Source organism: Schistocerca serialis, chromosome 3 (genome assembly GCF_023864345.2).
Source record: "Schistocerca serialis cubense isolate TAMUIC-IGC-003099 chromosome 3, iqSchSeri2.2, whole genome shotgun sequence".
Lineage (NCBI taxonomy): Eukaryota > Metazoa > Arthropoda > Insecta > Orthoptera > Acrididae > Schistocerca > Schistocerca serialis.
Window position 1 is genome coordinate 522,997,336 of NC_064640.1, and position 17,255 is coordinate 523,014,590.

Sequence of the window (17,255 nt, forward strand, 5' to 3'; positions counted from 1 at the left end):
TAGCTGTGATGCGGATGGAAGACTGTGCTACAATGTTTACAGGGAAGACAACAGCAAAATGAGAACATGTACAAGAGATAACGGACACCAGATTTAGTCCTATGCTGTCAATTCTCATTTGCTTCTGGGTAATGCAAAAGTTAGTAATGATCTAAGTAACTGCTAGAATAAGTATTTAGCAAGTTGGAGACAGTTCTTATGAGTCGATACTATATCAAATATAGCACACGAGCAATTCACATTCTTCTGGGTGTATATTGTGAGGTCAACTATAATGCATCAGACATAAGTGAAAACTAATATCAAAAGCTACCTGTTTTACACAAAGAACATTATTTTTGAACAAACAGTAATTCAAAACAACTTTTTACAAACACTTGAGAAACTTAAGGCTGAATGAAAAAATTATCATAATGAAAGCACGATGAACTGGACAGGAAATACAGCACATTATTGCACTAGTATTTAAATTACATTAAATTTTAAAATGCTTCTTCTAGCCTCTTTGGACACACATTTCACAGTGAACCACTGGCACTAGAATTACTTTCAAAAACTGTCTGCAGAGAAAGAAAGCAGTCGTATCATTCCTGACGTTACATGATCGACTACAACAAAGCTGCATAAAAAAAGTGACAACAAATTAATAACATTACTCATATGTTTTGGAAAAACTTACCATCATTTAACTTAGAAGAGAAACAGAGTCAACAGTTCAACAGTTCAGTATGGAAAGTATGTACCTTAACAACACGATGCCAGCTGGATAAACAGTGCCAGTACTGCATTTTGGCAGGTGAACCACGCTGTGGTGGGGATAGTGCTGGGTATGGTGAGTAATGAGAGAGAGAGAGAGAGAGAGAGAGAGAGAGAGAGAGAGAGAGAGAGGGGGGGGGGGGGGAGGGGGGGCAGGGAGAGAGGGCTTGGGGGTGGGTGGCTAGCAGCTCAGAGGGTCATGTACACAGGTAAGGCAAATGATACAAGCTTATCGGAGCCAGTGGGGAGTGGCACACACTGAAGATTACATGAGGATGTGAATGTGAATGTGGAGAGGGTGACAGGAGGGAGGTAGATGAAACTGTTGGATGGAGGATGCAGGGAGCAGGTACAGAGGATGTATTGTAAGGATAATTTCAATCTGCGTAGTTCGAAGAAGTTGGTGGTGAAGGGAATAATTTAGATGATCCAGGTTGTGAATCAGCTATTGAAATTGCATGTTGTGCCAAGGGGTAGTCAACTTTGTTCTGGGCAACAATTTGGTGGTGGCCATGCATCCTGGTAGGCAGCTGGTTGGTAGTCATACCAACATAAAAAGCTCTAAGTGTTTACAGAAGAGATGGTATATGACATGGCTGCTTTCACAGGTGGTCCAGCCTCTGATGGGGTTGGCCAAGCCTGTGACAGGAATGGAGTGGAGATGCTGGGTGGGTGGATTTGTCAGGTCTTGCAACATGGTGGCAAGGGTTTGGGAGTGGTAGTGGCATACGGAGGACTAGGATATTGTGTAAGTTGGGTAGATGATGAAATAGCACTTTAGGAGGAGGGGGAAGGATCTTTGGTAAGCTTTCCCTCAGTTCAGGACATGATGAGAGACAATCACAAAGACCTGGTGAAGAATATGGTTCAGTTGTTCCAATCCAGGCTGATACTGGGTGATGATGGGGGTGCCCATTTGTAGCTGATTCTTGGGTGTTGTAGGAGGATTAGAAGTGTGTGAAGATATGGGACAGGGAACCTGTTTGTGGATTATGTTTTTGGGGTAGAGTATGTCTGTGAAATCCTTCATGAGACCTTCAATATAGCGGGCAAGAGAGTTCTTGGCACAACAAATACATACATGGGTGGCTACGCAGTATGAGGATTTTTTGGTGTGGAAAGGATGGCAGCTTTCGAGATGCAGGTACTGTTGGTGGTTAGTGGGTTTAGTGTGGACAGAGTTGTGGATTAAGCCATCAGAGAGGTGGAGGTCACTGTACAGGATGGTGGCATGTTGGATAGAGGAGGACCAGGTGAAGTAGATAGGAGAAAGTTGTTGAGGTTGTGAAAGAATGCAGGTAGGATGAACCTGAATCACACTAGGGGGTTGGGAAATCTAAAAGACTAGGACGGTTTCTTCTACATGGCCCATAAACACGTTTGCTTAGGAGGCTGCCATGTGGGTGTCCATGGCTGTGCCCTGGATTCGTCTAAAACAATCACTTTTGACAGTTTCGATATTTACCTTTGATCAACATACAAATGTGTGCCAAACATTATGGCACCATAGCTTGTACCCTTTTCATCAGCAACTACTTTGATAACTTAACAGAAATTATGAAATTTTTTATATTGGTAATTGTTAATTGCTTATTAATTCCCTTGGAACAATTTACTGATACACTTATTTTCACAGACGGTGGTTCAAAAACAAATGTTACTAACATTAGCAGTATGACATAAGTCCACATGCCATTGTGTACACATTTTGATCATCATCCCTCTAAAAGTTTGTTAAGTGGTTTGATTGACATATGGGTAATTGCACCTGTTGTCTTACCTTTTTAAGTCTGGTCTAACATTCTTTAAATGACTGATCAGTTGACTTGGTCATGTTCACTGACAATAAAGGTTGAATGGACATTGTCAGAATATCTGCATGTACTGTTTAGAAGAGAGTAAAAGTCTCACTAAAATTTTTCCATGTATTTGACTACATAATCATGTTGTGATTTTGACAATTTTGACCACTGTTGCAAATGGACTTCATCACAAAGGCATAATTACAACTGTACCAGTGCCTTTTCAGCTCTAATACACATATGTCCTTTATACCCTTATTATTCGTTAGTGAAAATGTGACAGACATATTCTTTGAACTGATGACAGGACTAGAGAGAAAGAGTTAACTTCCTATATTAATAGTAATTTTTATTTGAACTCTTATTAGTTGATCCTCTCCAATAAAGAGCAAGCCACTACTATGATGTAGTACTGCTCTCATGATGATCATCACTGGTGAAGACAACACAGTATACTCCAAGCCTTTCAGCACTATATTCACTGCTGTGTCATAGGGGATTACCGTATTTACTCGAATCTAAGCCGCACTTTTTTTCCGGTTTTTGTAATCCAAAAAACCGCCTGCGGCTTAGAATCGAGTGCAAAGTAAGCGGAAGTTCCAATGAAGTAAATACAAATTTCGTATTGTTCCTCTTCGAACGTAGCAGCATTTCAATGTACTACGAAAATCCGACTGGCAAGACTGTTTGGGATATTTGTCAACATGGCCAACTCTGCTTTCTGGATTTTTCCTAACTGTGAGAAGAAATGGTTGCTAATAGGAACTTTTATGAATTGTGAATCACATGCAGTATTCTCTTCACCATAAGAATAATACGAATATAAACATTTTGCCATGTATTTTTTCGTGTTTGCTGCTATCTCATTTAAATCCTGTCTGCCTAATAAACTACGAAACTAGAGTGAAACAACAGCAGACACGGAAGAATATACATACCATGTCATGTTTATATTCATATTATTCTTATGCCTAATAGTGATACAGTCAGAAATGAAGCACAGCAATTGACTAGATTTTTAAATCTAAGATGACTCTAATTTCTGTGCATAATGTAATGTACTAAAGAGGCGTCTGCAAAGATTTTCAAACGGAAAAATTTTTCGCTAAATTCTCGTTCAGAACATCTTCTATCATGCGCAGTCTATTACTTGGTTCTTGTTGATCATTATCAAAGAAAGCAGCAGTGTAAGTAGCAACGAATAGCAGTCTCTTGCCATTGTTTCGCTAATGAGACGATTCCTCTCTCTCTCTCTCTCTCTCTCTCTCTCTCTCTCTCTCTTTCTTTTTTTTTTATTGTAAGCGGCGGTAGCGTGCACAAAAGCAAGCCATGCCGCGAGCGGCGACAGGCCGTAAATCCTCATTTTCAGAATGCGACAAACAATGCATGACACAGTACAGTGATGCACTTTCAGCTTTGAGTGACGGAAACACCTATAACAAAGAGAACTGCACTTGTCAGATCAAAGAAAAATAAGCAATCAATTCAAACTAGACGAAGCACGTGAAAAAGGAAGGGTAACCGTATAAATACGGACGGAGCGCCTGACGCATAACAACGGCTACCTGGTAAAGATTAACTGCTAAGCTTACGACTTGAACCAAACTACTACAGCTGTATCGTCATTCATTCAACCTAAATTGTGTCTCATATACAATAGACCAACTTTGTTTCAATTTGGAAGTGCGGCCTAAAACTTTTCTCTCCCCTTGAATTTCGAGTCCCAGATTTCAGGTGCGGCTTAGATTCGAGTGCGGCTTAAATTCGAGTCAATACAGTAGTCTCAGAAGTGCCTTCACCCATAGGCTGGCAACACTGACAGTTAAGATGATGATGATGATGATGATGACAACTTACACTGGTACATTGTCACTACCTCAATCACATCTCGTATTTCTTTCAAGGTCAATAGCAGCGAAACTAGTATGCAGTCTTCCTTGGACATACTCATTGTGATGTTTTGCCACTGTTCACTTGCTTTATCACCCATACTGTTATGTATCTATAGTGTTGCATTAGATATGTGCTAAGAGTTGTCATGTCTCACTGATGTATATGAATTCTTGCTTGCAGCAGGTCTCATGGACTCCAAGTGTGAGTGTGTTGTCAACAACATCTTTGGTAAAGCCAAGTACATTCTAATTTTGTTGGGCTTTGGCAGCTGTCTTGCCTCTTCTCCTCCCTGAAGCTTGCATTTTGTGTCAGAATAACATCATGTACTGTTTTTTATCAAAATCATTGACTCTGAAAGTAAAATATAACTTCTGACCTGGCATGAAGTCCTAACATCTCAGGAAGCAAATATTGACATACTACTGAAGAGTTGAAAATTCCAGCCCAAACTAGAATGGACAACAGGTTGTTGGCATTCATTTAGAATTAGTAACAGCAACATTGTTAAGTATATCACTAAAAAAAAAAAAAAAAAAAAAAAAAAAAAAAAAAAAAAAAAAAAAAAAAAAAAAAAAAAGAGGCAATATTGTAGTATAGATGACTTAATACTTAAACACTTTGAGTACCAGTGGTGTCTGCCTGAAACAACCCCCCCCTCCCCTTTTTTTAAGCACCATTGCCTTTTGCATGAAACCACACATGCTATTGCAAAACAGATGCTACTAAGGGTACACTAAGGTACCTCTATGAATGCAGCGCATTGTAGCAGCCACTAACAAATTTCAATGCAGTGAGCGGCTTGGAGAGTGCGGTTTGAGACTAGGGGATTCTGACACTTTATTTATTTATTTATTTATTTATTTATTGAGAAAGTCATTGACAGTGAAAGTAAATATATCTCAAGTTATTGTAACATGAATTTGAGGTTTTACTACTGGTTTTATGAATGGTTTCAAAATAAAACCACTCTGCTCCGAGTGCATGTTTGATAAGTAAATTTATTAAATTTTAGGCCCATTTTTACTTGCTATTTAGGACCATAATTTGTTTTAGGCATTGTGGGTTAATGAAAGTTTCATGATGTGGTATTCTGTCTAGGAAAAGTCAAAATTGCTTTATCTCAAGAAATGATTGGGGGTGGGGGGTTGTTTGAAAACTGTAACTGTATATCCTAATGGTTCCAAAGTGAAACAACAAACCTAAAACAACTGACTTTACTTTTTGCCATTTTCTTTTTATACTAGTTTCTTACTATCATAATAAAGGTTAATTCTCAGAAAAACTTTAAAATTATATTACATAGTGAAACCTACTCCTTAAAATAACTGACTGTTTACTTTTTGCTGACTTCTTGTATTTGTTGCTGATGATGATGATCAATTTTGCGAAAAACCTCAATGTTATGCCATTAGGAGTTGAAGGGTTAATGCTAGAACATAAAATAATGGCACAGGTCTAGAGAGCGAGAGAGAGAGAGAGAGAGAGAGAGAGAGAGAGAGAGAGAGAGAGAGAGAGAGAGGAGGGGGGGGGATATAGTTTTTACAAAAAACTATTGGCTGAACACAGAGATGCCACCAACAACAATCAGCTGTCGGACTCCTCCGTCTGATAGGCACTGCTCATACATGGTTGTTTACATCTTTAGGCGGGTTTAGTGACATCTCTGAACAGTCAAAGGGAGTGTGTCTGTGATATAATATCCACAGTCAATGTCTATCTTCAAGAGTTCTGGGAACTGGGGTGATGCAAAAACTTTTTTTGATGTCTGTATATTTGCTAGCTGACACAAATAGGTGTGTCAGAAGTGCAAGTACTGCACTCTTTGCTTGTGTATTAGATGCTGACTAATATCAAATGTGAGAACAGGTAATTTTGTGCACAGATCTGTTACCACAAATAGACACCGAAGCATAGCAAGGAGGAACCACTCCATCTGCTATTACTCTGCACCTCTCAAATTACTACATTCTTTTTCTTAATTTTCACCTCCATTTAGTTATACACGTCATGTATAAGTATTGTTTACCTAAATAGGGCATTATTCATACAACGTTTTATGTAAATTATTATTAAGAGGTTAGTTTTCAATCCACTAATTACAATGGTATTGTAAGTTTTGCTGGACGCTATGTTAATAAAGAATAATTTATATCTGAAAGCACTACAAAAATGTGTAATGGTAAGAATAGGATGAGCTAATCAGCAGATTTGAGAGTACTGATACCACTCACTGTAAGGCCTGCATTTCATTCTTTTCAGTAATCTACTTCAGTTTTCCAAAAACCAATTACATTAAAAGCTATCTGTAACTAAAGTTCACACACACCCAAAATTACTTTTGTCAACTGAGCCAGCATCCCTTTAGATTCCAGGGTTTGCTTTAAAATTTTGTTGCCCCTATTCTTCTGAATCAGATACCATCCTCCATTATTAAGTTAAGTCTTTAATTAAAGAATTGATTAAATCAACAATTTCAAATATGGAACCTTTGCACAGAAGCAGGTAATCCACCACAGAGGCATTTATCGTGTGCTAATCAAACTGTACTGACAATTTTTATAATTTTCCAAATACCTACCTTTCAGCTAAACCAAATCATTACTGGAGTGTATACCTGATCTACATTATTAAATTTTCAGCATGCAGTTTTACAAACTATGATTCTCGATATCACAAAATATCACTACATCATTCTACAAGTACCCCTCCCCTTCCAAAGATCCTCAGTCCACATTTTGTAATCAAATGAGCAACAGCCCTGTAGCAAAGTGTATGAAAGTCCACACCCCAAGACCAAATGAGTAACATATCCATGAAAGTTAGTGGCAAACATTCAACTGGATACGATCTTTGTATAATGTGTGTGCGTAGGTCTCCCACTCAATTAGCAGCTATTGCGAGTCCACGTACTGCTATCATTACATTAACACCCAGATGAAATTGCATTTACAATTATGAATACAATAACAGTTTCATGTTATTCACATCACTGGAGATCTGTGACTCACTTTGTACTATAATGTTTATTTCAGCCTGCATGTGGCTTATGTCTTAACTTTCATATTATGAATAACAGGGCAAGTATGTGCAGAAGATGATAATGTGTGGTATTAATTTTGGTAAACTATGATTTGAAAGATAATCAGGTTCACTGTCACCACTGGGCTATTTGATTGCCATATTGGGAGTCAATTCAATGGATTATACAGTAATGTTATGTACAAGTGAACTGTGTACACAAGCTACCACCGAGTGTCACTGTTGTTTATAACATCAAAAAGTAAGGTTGCTTTAATTGGTTGCTTAATGATAATTTGGATGAAAAATCGCATGCCAGATTTTGTTAAATTTACTCAGGGAATAATAGTTAAGAATTTTCAATTACTAGAGGCTGGTCATCACTCCAATGAAACTGTCTGATCAGAATAAATCTGGAATCAGGAAAAATTTAACTGAAGTATATTGTGTTCATCACTGAGCTAGACGATCACCAACAGCAGCAGTTTCACATTACAAGTCTTGAATTCTGCACTTGCCACCAAGGAACTTTGATCTACAACCAAGAACGTAAACATTACACAAAGTGCCTGTCCAGGTGAGGATTAGTCTCACCTTGGCATTAATTATCTTAATGACTGACAAAATTGGAACTGAGCGGTAGCAAACAGTAAATGTACAGTGTCAGTGAAACACTGAAATGGAAATTTAAATGTAAAATATTTAAGTAGACAGTTCACAGTGTATGAATAAAAGAGAAAAAATTAGTTACGGTACTGTGCAGACAACACCGGGGATGGCAGTAAATCAAGGATCAGCCAACGGAAAATTTAGAAAGCAACTGTCATCTTTTGTAAACAAGGTCATTCATTGAAAGGACCAGGATGACAACACCATTTCAGCCAATGAGGAAACATCTTTGAGTGCAGAGGGTGCAGACAAATCAGTCTGACATAGAACTATGAACGAATTGGTGGGAGTGGCGAGACAGCTGAAACTAATATTGAAGAAAAAAGATATGGTACACTGTTTCTGTTTTCAAGTGTTATTTTAACATTGTCAAAATGAGTGACACAAAAGTAAAAACAGTGTTTGATAAAACAGTACAGCAAAGCATTAAAGTGATCTTCAGAATGTAAAGCCATATTTTATTAGTTGGTTGGTTTGAGGTATAAAGGGCCAAACTACAGGGTCATCAGTCCCTTTTTCCTGATGCAAGCAAGGCTCAAGGTACAAAAGCACGCAACACCACAACTAAAAAGAAAATGAATGGAACGAACAAAAACAGAGTAAACATACACCACATGGAAAACTGGAAGAAGGTATTAAAACCATAGTGCATATGGTCTGGGCTGGCTGATCACAATAATAAAAGAGGATGAGCCAGCCACTCTGTAACACCCAGAAAGGACAGAGCAAGATGAACACACATAGGGAAAAGACGACTACCAAGACAAACAAATGCAAAGAAAGTGCGACAGAGCTAAAATGGAGTGAGGGTGGCGAACTCAGAGAGAAGGCTAAATGCCCACCCTTAGATGGTGTAGTAACCAAAACCAACTGCGGGAACACCTTGGGCTGCAGATCGGAGCCGCCAGGCGAGGAAGACGTCGGCGGTGGAGCACGCAGCACCGCGTAAACACAAGGACGAGTCGGACGACAGACCAACGACAACCGACAACGACCGACTATAACCGACACAACAAGGAAGAGATAAACAACGGAGGCTTGTAGAAACCACAACACCAAACACCAACAGTAAATCCACTCACAACCAGAGCCAGGCAAATGTCAAAAACGAGCAACGACCAGAATTTAGTACCGCCGAGACAGAGACGCAATCCAGAGCGAGTACCAGACTGACTGGACTAGGGCAGAGCGGGTCTCTATATACGAAACCGGAGGGAGCGGCCATTTGCCGTGGTCTGCACGTGGTGTAGCGGTGGTGTCCTCGCTGCGCGAGAGCCACTGCGTGGAAGAGCCGCCGCGGGCGCGGGGCCCTCTATGGGCTGACCACGTCCATTTGTTCTGGCGCGTGTTCGACTTCTGCGGCTGGAGGTACTAGAGATGGTACGATAAAAAACCTCCAGAAATAAAATGTAAAACTAAATCTTCTGTTGAGGCATTGTTGCCCAACACCGAAGTTAGGGTGCTGGGAACGTAAAAATTCTGCTGCAGAGAGGCTAAAAGTGGGCAGTCCAGCAAGATGTGGACGGCAGTCATATGTGAGCCACAGTGACACTGAGGGGGTCCTCGCGATGGAGGAGGTAGCCATGTTTTAATCTGCCAGGAAGTTTCATATCACCGCACACACCGCTGCAGAGTGAAAATCTCATTCTGGAGGTAGCCATGTGTTAGCCACGTATGGCCAATGCGGAGCCAGCAGAGAACCATAGAGTCCCTGCAAAAGGCCTGCGTGGAGGTCTTCCACACATTCGTAGTCTCCTTAAGGGAACGTAGTTTGTTGTGCATACTGAGGCTATGCCATTCCTTCTCCCAAAGTTGAAAAACGTTGCGGCGTAATAATGATCACAGGTCAGTTACAGGGATGCCGATCTGCTGAAGCAGTTTCCGTGTAGCCTGTTTGCAAGTTCATTTCCTGGGATTCCGACGTGGTCTGGGGTCCACGAGGTGGTCTGGGGTTCCCGAGGGCATGCAGCTTTACTGTATGATTAAATGATGATGGCGTCCTCTTGGGTAAAATATTCCGGAGGTAAAATAGTCCCCCATTCGGATCTCCGGGCAGGGACTACTCAAGAGGATGTCGTTATCAGGAGAAAGAAAACTGGCGTTCTACGGATCGGAGCGTGGAATGTCAGATCCCTTAATCGGGCAGGTAGGTTAGAAAATTTAAAAAGGGAAATGGATAGGTTGAAGTTAAATATAGTGGGAATTAGTGAAGTTCGGTGGCAGGAGGAACAAGACTTCTGGTCAGGTGACTACAGGGTTATAAACACAAAATCAAATAGGGGTAATGCAGGAGTAGGTTTAATAATGAATAGGAAAATAGGAATGCGGGTAAGCTACTACAAACAGCATACTGAACGCATTATTGTGGCCAAGATAGATACGAAGCCCACGCCTACTACAGTAGTACAAGTTTATATGCCAACTAGCTCTGCAGATGACGAAGAAATTGAAGAAATGTATGATGAAATAAAAGAAATTATTCAGATTGTGAAGGGAGACAAAAATTTAATAGTCATGGGTGACTGGAATTCGAGTGTAGGAAAAGGGAGAGAAGGAAACATAGTAGGTGAATATGGATTGGGGGACAGAAATGAAAGAGGAAGCCACCTGGTTGAATTTTGCACAGAGCACAACATAATCATAACTAACACTTGGTTTAAGAATCATGAAAGAAGGTTGTATACATGGAAGAACCCTGGAGATACTAAAAGGTATCAGATAGATTATATAATGGTAAGACAGAGATTTAGGAGCCAGGTTTTAAATTGTAAGACATTTCCAGGGGCAGATGTGGACTCTGACCACAATCTATTGGTTATGACCTGTAGATTAAAACTGAAGAAACTGCAAAAAGGTGGGAATTTAAGGAGATGGGACCTGGATAAACTAAAAGAACCAGAGGTTGTACAGAGATTCAGGGAGAGCATAAGGGAGCAATTGACAGGAATGGGGGAAATAAATACAGTAGAAGAAGAATGGGTAGCTTTGAGGGATGAAGTAGTGAAGGCAGCAGAGGATCAAGTAGGTAAAAAGACGAGGGCTAGTAGAAATCCTTGGGTAACAGAAGAAATATTGAATTTAATTGATGAAAGGAGAAAATATAAAAATGCAGTAAGTGAAACAGGCAAAAAGGAATACAAACATCTCAAAAATGAGATCGACAGGAAGTGCAAAATGGCTAAGCAGGGATGGCTAGAGGGCAAATGTAAGGATGTAGAGGCCTATCTCACTAGGGGTAAGATAGATACCGCCTACAGGAAAATTAAAGAGACCTTTGGAGATAAGAGAATGACTTGTATGAATATCAAGAGCTCAGATGGAAACCCAGTTCTAAGCAAAGAAGGGAAAGCAGAAAGGTGGAAGGAGTATATAGAGGGTCTATACAAGGGCGATGTACTTGAGGACAATATTATGGAAATGGAAGAGGATGTAGATGAAGATGAAATGGGAGATATGATACTGCGTGAAGAGTTTGACAGAGCACTGAAAGACCTGAGTCGAAACAAGGCCCCCGGAGTAGACAATATTCCATTGGAACTACTGACGGCCGTGGGAGAGCCAGTCATGACAAAACTCTACCATCTGGTGAGCAAGATGTATGAAACAGGCGAAATACCCTCAGACTTCAAGAAGAATATAATAATTCCAATCCCAAAGAAAGCAGGTGTTGACAGATGTGAAAATTACCGAACTATCAGCTTAATAAGTCACAGCTGCAAAATACTAACACGAATTCTTTACAGACGAATGGAAAAACTAATAGAAGCCAACCTCGGGGAAGATCAGTTTGGATTCCGTAGAAACACTGGAACACGTGAGGCAATACTGACCTTACGACTTATCTTAGAAGAAAGATTAAGGAAAGGCAAACCTACGTTTCTAGCATTTGTAGACTTAGAGAAAGCTTTTGACAATGTTGACTGGAATACTCTCTTTCAAATTCTAAAGGTGGCAGGGGTAAAATACAGGGAGCGAAAGGCTATTTACAATTTGTACAGAAACCAGATGGCAGTTATAAGAGTCGAGGGACATGAAAGGGAAGCAGTGGTTGGGAAGGGAGTAAGACAGGGTTGTAGCCTCTCCCCGATGTTGTTCAATCTGTATATTGAGCAAGCAGTAAAGGAAACAAAAGAAAAATTCGGAGTAGGTATTAAAATTCATGGAGAAGAAATAAAAACTTTGAGGTTCGCCAATGACATTGTAATTCTGTCAGAGACAGCAAAGGACTTGGAAGAGCAGTTGAATGGAATGGACAGTGTCTTGAAAGGAGGATATAAGATGAACATCAACAAAAGCAAAACAAGGATAATGGAATGTAGTCTAATTAAGTCGGGTGATGCTGAGGGAATTAGATTAGGAAATGAGGCACTTAAAGTAGTAAAGGAGTTTTGCTATTTGGGGAGCAAAATAACTGATGATGGTCGAAGTAGAGAGGATGTAAAATGTAGGCTGGCAATGGCAAGGAAAGCGTTTCTGAAGAAGAGAAATTTGTTAACATCCAGTATTGATTTAAATGTCAGGAAGTCATTTCTGAAAGTATTCGTATGGAGTGTAGCCATGTATGGAAGTGAAACATGGACGATAAATAGTTTGGATGAGAAGAGAATAGAAGCTTTCGAAATGTGGTGCTACAGAAGAATGCTGAAGATTAGATGGGTAGATCACATAACTAATGAGGAAGTACTGAACAGGATTGGGGAGAAGAGGAGTTTGTGGCACAACTTGACCAGAAGAAGGGATCGGTTGGTAGGACATGTTCTGAGGCATCAAGGGATCACCAATTTAGTATTGGAGGGCAGCGTGGAGGGTAAAAATCGTAGAGGGAGACCAAGAGATGAATACACTAAGCAGATTCAGAAGGATGTAGGTTGCAGTAGGTACTGGGAGATGAAAAAGCTTGCACAGGATAGAGTAGCATGGAGAGCTGCATCAAACCAGTCTCAGGACCGAAGACCACAACAACAACAACTGGGGTCCACCACACAAACACCACGGAACGACTGGACCATTCCAGGGCATGGATGGACTCCTGGATGGTCGCTACCAAAGGATGGCAGGGGTAGCAGTGGTCGATAAGCTTGTAGGCTGCTCAAGGATTCAGTACAGAGAAGAAACAGCTCGCCAGGGCATGAATAGATGCACTCAAGAGCACTAGAAATGGCCGACAGCTCTGCAGTGAAAACACTGCAGCCATCTGGCAAGGAGTGTAGTTCAATATGTCCTCTATGAACATACGCGAGCTAATGTGACCATCAGCCATCGAGTTGTCACTGGAAACAACTACGTGGTCCCAGTACATGTCAAGAATTGAGAGGAAGCGACAGCAGAGAGCTACAGGGTTAACTGAGTCCTTAGGACCATGGGAAATGTCCAGGCGAAGTTTTGGCCTAGGTCTACACCAAGGAGGTGTATGTGAATGGACCTCGAGTACAGGTAATAAAGGCAAGGACTCCACTTTCAGACAGAATCTCAATCTTAAGCCCTGACCTGGGCCTCCGATGCGGGAGATGAACTGCCATGGATGAGAAAAGGAGACAGTAATTCGGATTCTCAGGAGAACTATGAATGTGTGCAACATAACTGGTGAGCAGTTGTGCACGCCCGATATTCAGTGGAGGGACTCCAGCCTCTGCCAGGATGCTGGTCACCGGACTCATCCTAAAAGCTTTTGTCACTAGTCGAATGCCACAGTGGTGCACTGAGTCGAGTAGACGCAACTCTGAGGGTGCCGCTGAATCGTAAACCAGACTCCCATAGTCAAGGCAGGATTGAAGAAAGGCTCTGTGTAGCTGCAGCAACGTAGAATGATCTGCACCCCAGTTGGTGTTGCTCAGGCAGCGGAGGGCTGCCAGCACTTCCACTTCAGCTGACGAAGATGAGGAAGCCACGTCAATCGGGCATCAGAAATCAGTCCTAAGAATTGGTATGTATCCACTATAGTGAGTGGATCAAAGTTCTGGTTCTGGATGAACGGTACAATGCCAACAGAAGTGCATGACACATGACTTTGCGGCTGACAAATGGAAGCCGTGGGCTAGAGCCCATGACTGTGCCTTGTGGATGGCTCCCTGTAGGTGCCGCTTGGCAACACCAGTACTGGAGGAGCAGTGCAAAACGCAGAAGTTGTCTGCATACAGAGAAGGTGAGACACTCAGCCCGACAGCTGCTGCTAGACGTTAATTGACACTAAAAATAGAGATACACTCAATACAGAGCCCTGCGGAACCCCATTCTCCTGAATATGGGGGGGGGGGGGGGGGGGGGGACTATGGGAGGCACCAACTTGGGCACAGAAAGTATGAGCAATAGGAAATTCTGGATTAAAAATCAGGAGCAGGCCCCAGAGACCCCACTCGTATAATGTGGCATGGATATGATGTCACTAGGTCATGTCGTAAGCTTTCTGCAAATCAAAAAAGACAGCAACCAGGTGTTGGCATCTGGAAAAGGCTGTTCATATGGCAGACTTTAGGGAAACTAGATTATCAATGGTAGAGCGACCCTGACTGAAACCACCCTGGCATGGAGCCAGTAGGCCATGTGACTCCCAGGTCTCAACACAACTGCCGACTTATCATATGTTTAAACAGCTTACAAAGAACGTTGGTGAGGCTGATAGCTATCCACATCAAGCAGGTTTTTACCCGGTTTGAGCACTGGAATGATGGTTCTATCGCACCACTGTGATGGAAAGACGCCATCGCACCAGATCTGGTTGAAGATGACGAGATGTCACTTATAGTTGGACGAGAGATGTTTGAACATCTGACTGTGGATCCGATCTGACCCAGGAGCTGTGTTGGCGCAATGTGTAAGGATGCTGAGGAGCTCTCACTCTGTAAATGGAGCATTATAGGGTTCACTGTGATGTTCAGTGAACAAGAGGGCTTTCTTTTCCATCTGCTGTCTGAGGGTGCAAAATGCTGGGGGATAATTCTCCAACATGGAGGCTCAAGCATAGTGCTCAGCAAAGTGCTCGGTCATTGCGTTTGTGTCGGTATATAACACGCCATTGACATTAATGCCAGTAACACCTGTCAGTGTCTGGTACCCACAAACACATCTGATCTTCGTCCAGACTTGGGAAAGTGATATATGGCACCCAATGGTCGAGATGTACCTCTCCCAACACACCTGTTTCCGTCTTTTTATAAGCTGGCGAATGCGGGCACGGAGCTGTTTAAAAGCTAACAGGTGCTCTACGGAAGGGTGCCGCTTATGTCACTGTAGAGCTCACCGATGCTCTTTAATGGCCTCAGCGATTTCCAGTGACCACCAAGGTACTGACTTTTGCCGGGGGCACTCTAAAGAACAAGAGATTGTGTTTTCCACAGCAGAAACAATCGTTCTAGTGACCTGCTCAACTACCACATCAATGGCACCATGTGGGGGAGATTCAACGGTGACAGTGGAGGTGAAAGCTTCCCAGTCTGCCTTGTTTAAAGCCCATCTTGGTTAGACATCCAAGGGAATGGCACTGGGGGAGTGGCAGGAAGATGGGAAGGTCAGTACCACATGTCATCGTGGGCTCTCCAGTGGACAGATGGGAAGGAGTCCTGGGCTGCGGAGGGATAAATCAATGGCCGAGTAAGTGCCATGAGTCACACTGAAATGTGTGGGGGCCCCAGTATTTAAGAGGCAGAGGCCAAGTTGAGACAGGAAAGTTTCGACATCTCTGCCTCGGCCAGTAAGCACAGTGCCATCCCACAAGGGGGTTATGGGTGTTAATATCTCCCAAATGTAGGAAAAGTTTAGAGAGTTGATGAATCAGTGCAGCCAATGCATTCAGGGGTACTGCACCAACTGGAGGAAGATATATGTTGCAGACAGTTATTTCCTGCGTCGTCCTTATCCTGACAGCCACAGCTTCAAGATGGGTTTGAAGTGGCATAGGTTCACTGAATACTGAGTTCAGGACACAGACGCAAACTCCACCAGACACTCTATTATAGTCAATATGGTTCTTGTAATATCCCCTACAGCTGCGAAGGGCAGGGGTCCGCATTGCCAGGAACCAGGTTTCCTGGAGGGCAATGCTGAAAGCAGGTGTAAAGCTTAACAGTTGCCATAGCTCAGCCAGGTGGTGGAAAAAACCACAGCAATTCCACTGGAGTGTGACATTATCGTGAGGCTGGGAAGGCATTAAGCATGTAAGGAGGCAGGTTACACCTCAGGATCACCTGCTGCCACCAATTGAGTATTTGTATCCATTCCTATTGTGATGAGGCATCAGTGAGATGTAAGTCTTCAGGTGACGCAGAGATTGGTAGGGAGTGGTGGTGTTGGGGTCACTGGAGGGTCCTTTTTCTTAGCAGACTTCTTTGTTCAGGTGTCTTCAGGTGACGCAGAGATCTCCACCTCATCCTCCATGCCTGAATCTACTTCGCCGGCTGGGGTGGCCTTGCGGTTCTAGGCACTCTGGAACCGCGCGACTGCTACGGTCGCAGGTTTCAATCCTGCCTCGGGCATGGATGTGTGTGTGTGATGTCCTTAGGTTAGTTAGAATTGGTTGGGAGTGGTGGTGTTGGGGCCACTGGAGGGTCCTTTTTCTTAGCAGACTTCTTTGCTTGCTTGCCCTCTCACTTCTCCTTAATGGCTTGCTGGGAGGACTTCTCTGAAGTAGCTTCAAAAAATGGCTCTGAGCACTATGGGACTAAACTGCTGAGGTCATCAGTCTCCTAGAACTACTTAAACCTAACTAACCTAAGGACATCACACACACACACATCCATGCCCGAGGCAGGATTGAAACCTGCGACCGTAGCAGTCGCGCGGTTCCAGAGTGCCTAGAACCGCAAGGCCACCCCAGCCGGCGAAGTAGATTCAGGCATGGAAGAAGACGGTGAAGCTCTTCATCCAGCAGCTTTTGGCTCCTTTAGCCACTGGCGAGTGTCCACTGTGGCATTAGTGGGGACCTTGGGAGAGAGGGTACCAGGGACCCCTTCCCCACGAGAGGAGCCAGAGGAGGCTGTTGCTTCTCCAGCTGGGGGGGGGGGGGGGGGGGGGGGAGGACTGATGTCCCCTGAGTTTGGGGGAGCCTTGCTCCTGAAGTAGGTACATTGGGAGCAACAGAAGGTTATCCACCCTACCACCAAAGGGGCAGATGTATTCTGTAGG

General features: G+C 42.6%; 1 protein-coding gene across 3 annotated transcripts in view; it reads right to left on the minus strand.

Annotated features, from left to right (window-relative positions):
- Positions 1–17,255, minus strand: part of LOC126470399 (kelch-like protein 5) — a 288,827-nt gene that overhangs the window by 13,254 nt on the left and 258,318 nt on the right. The window lies entirely within an intron of this gene.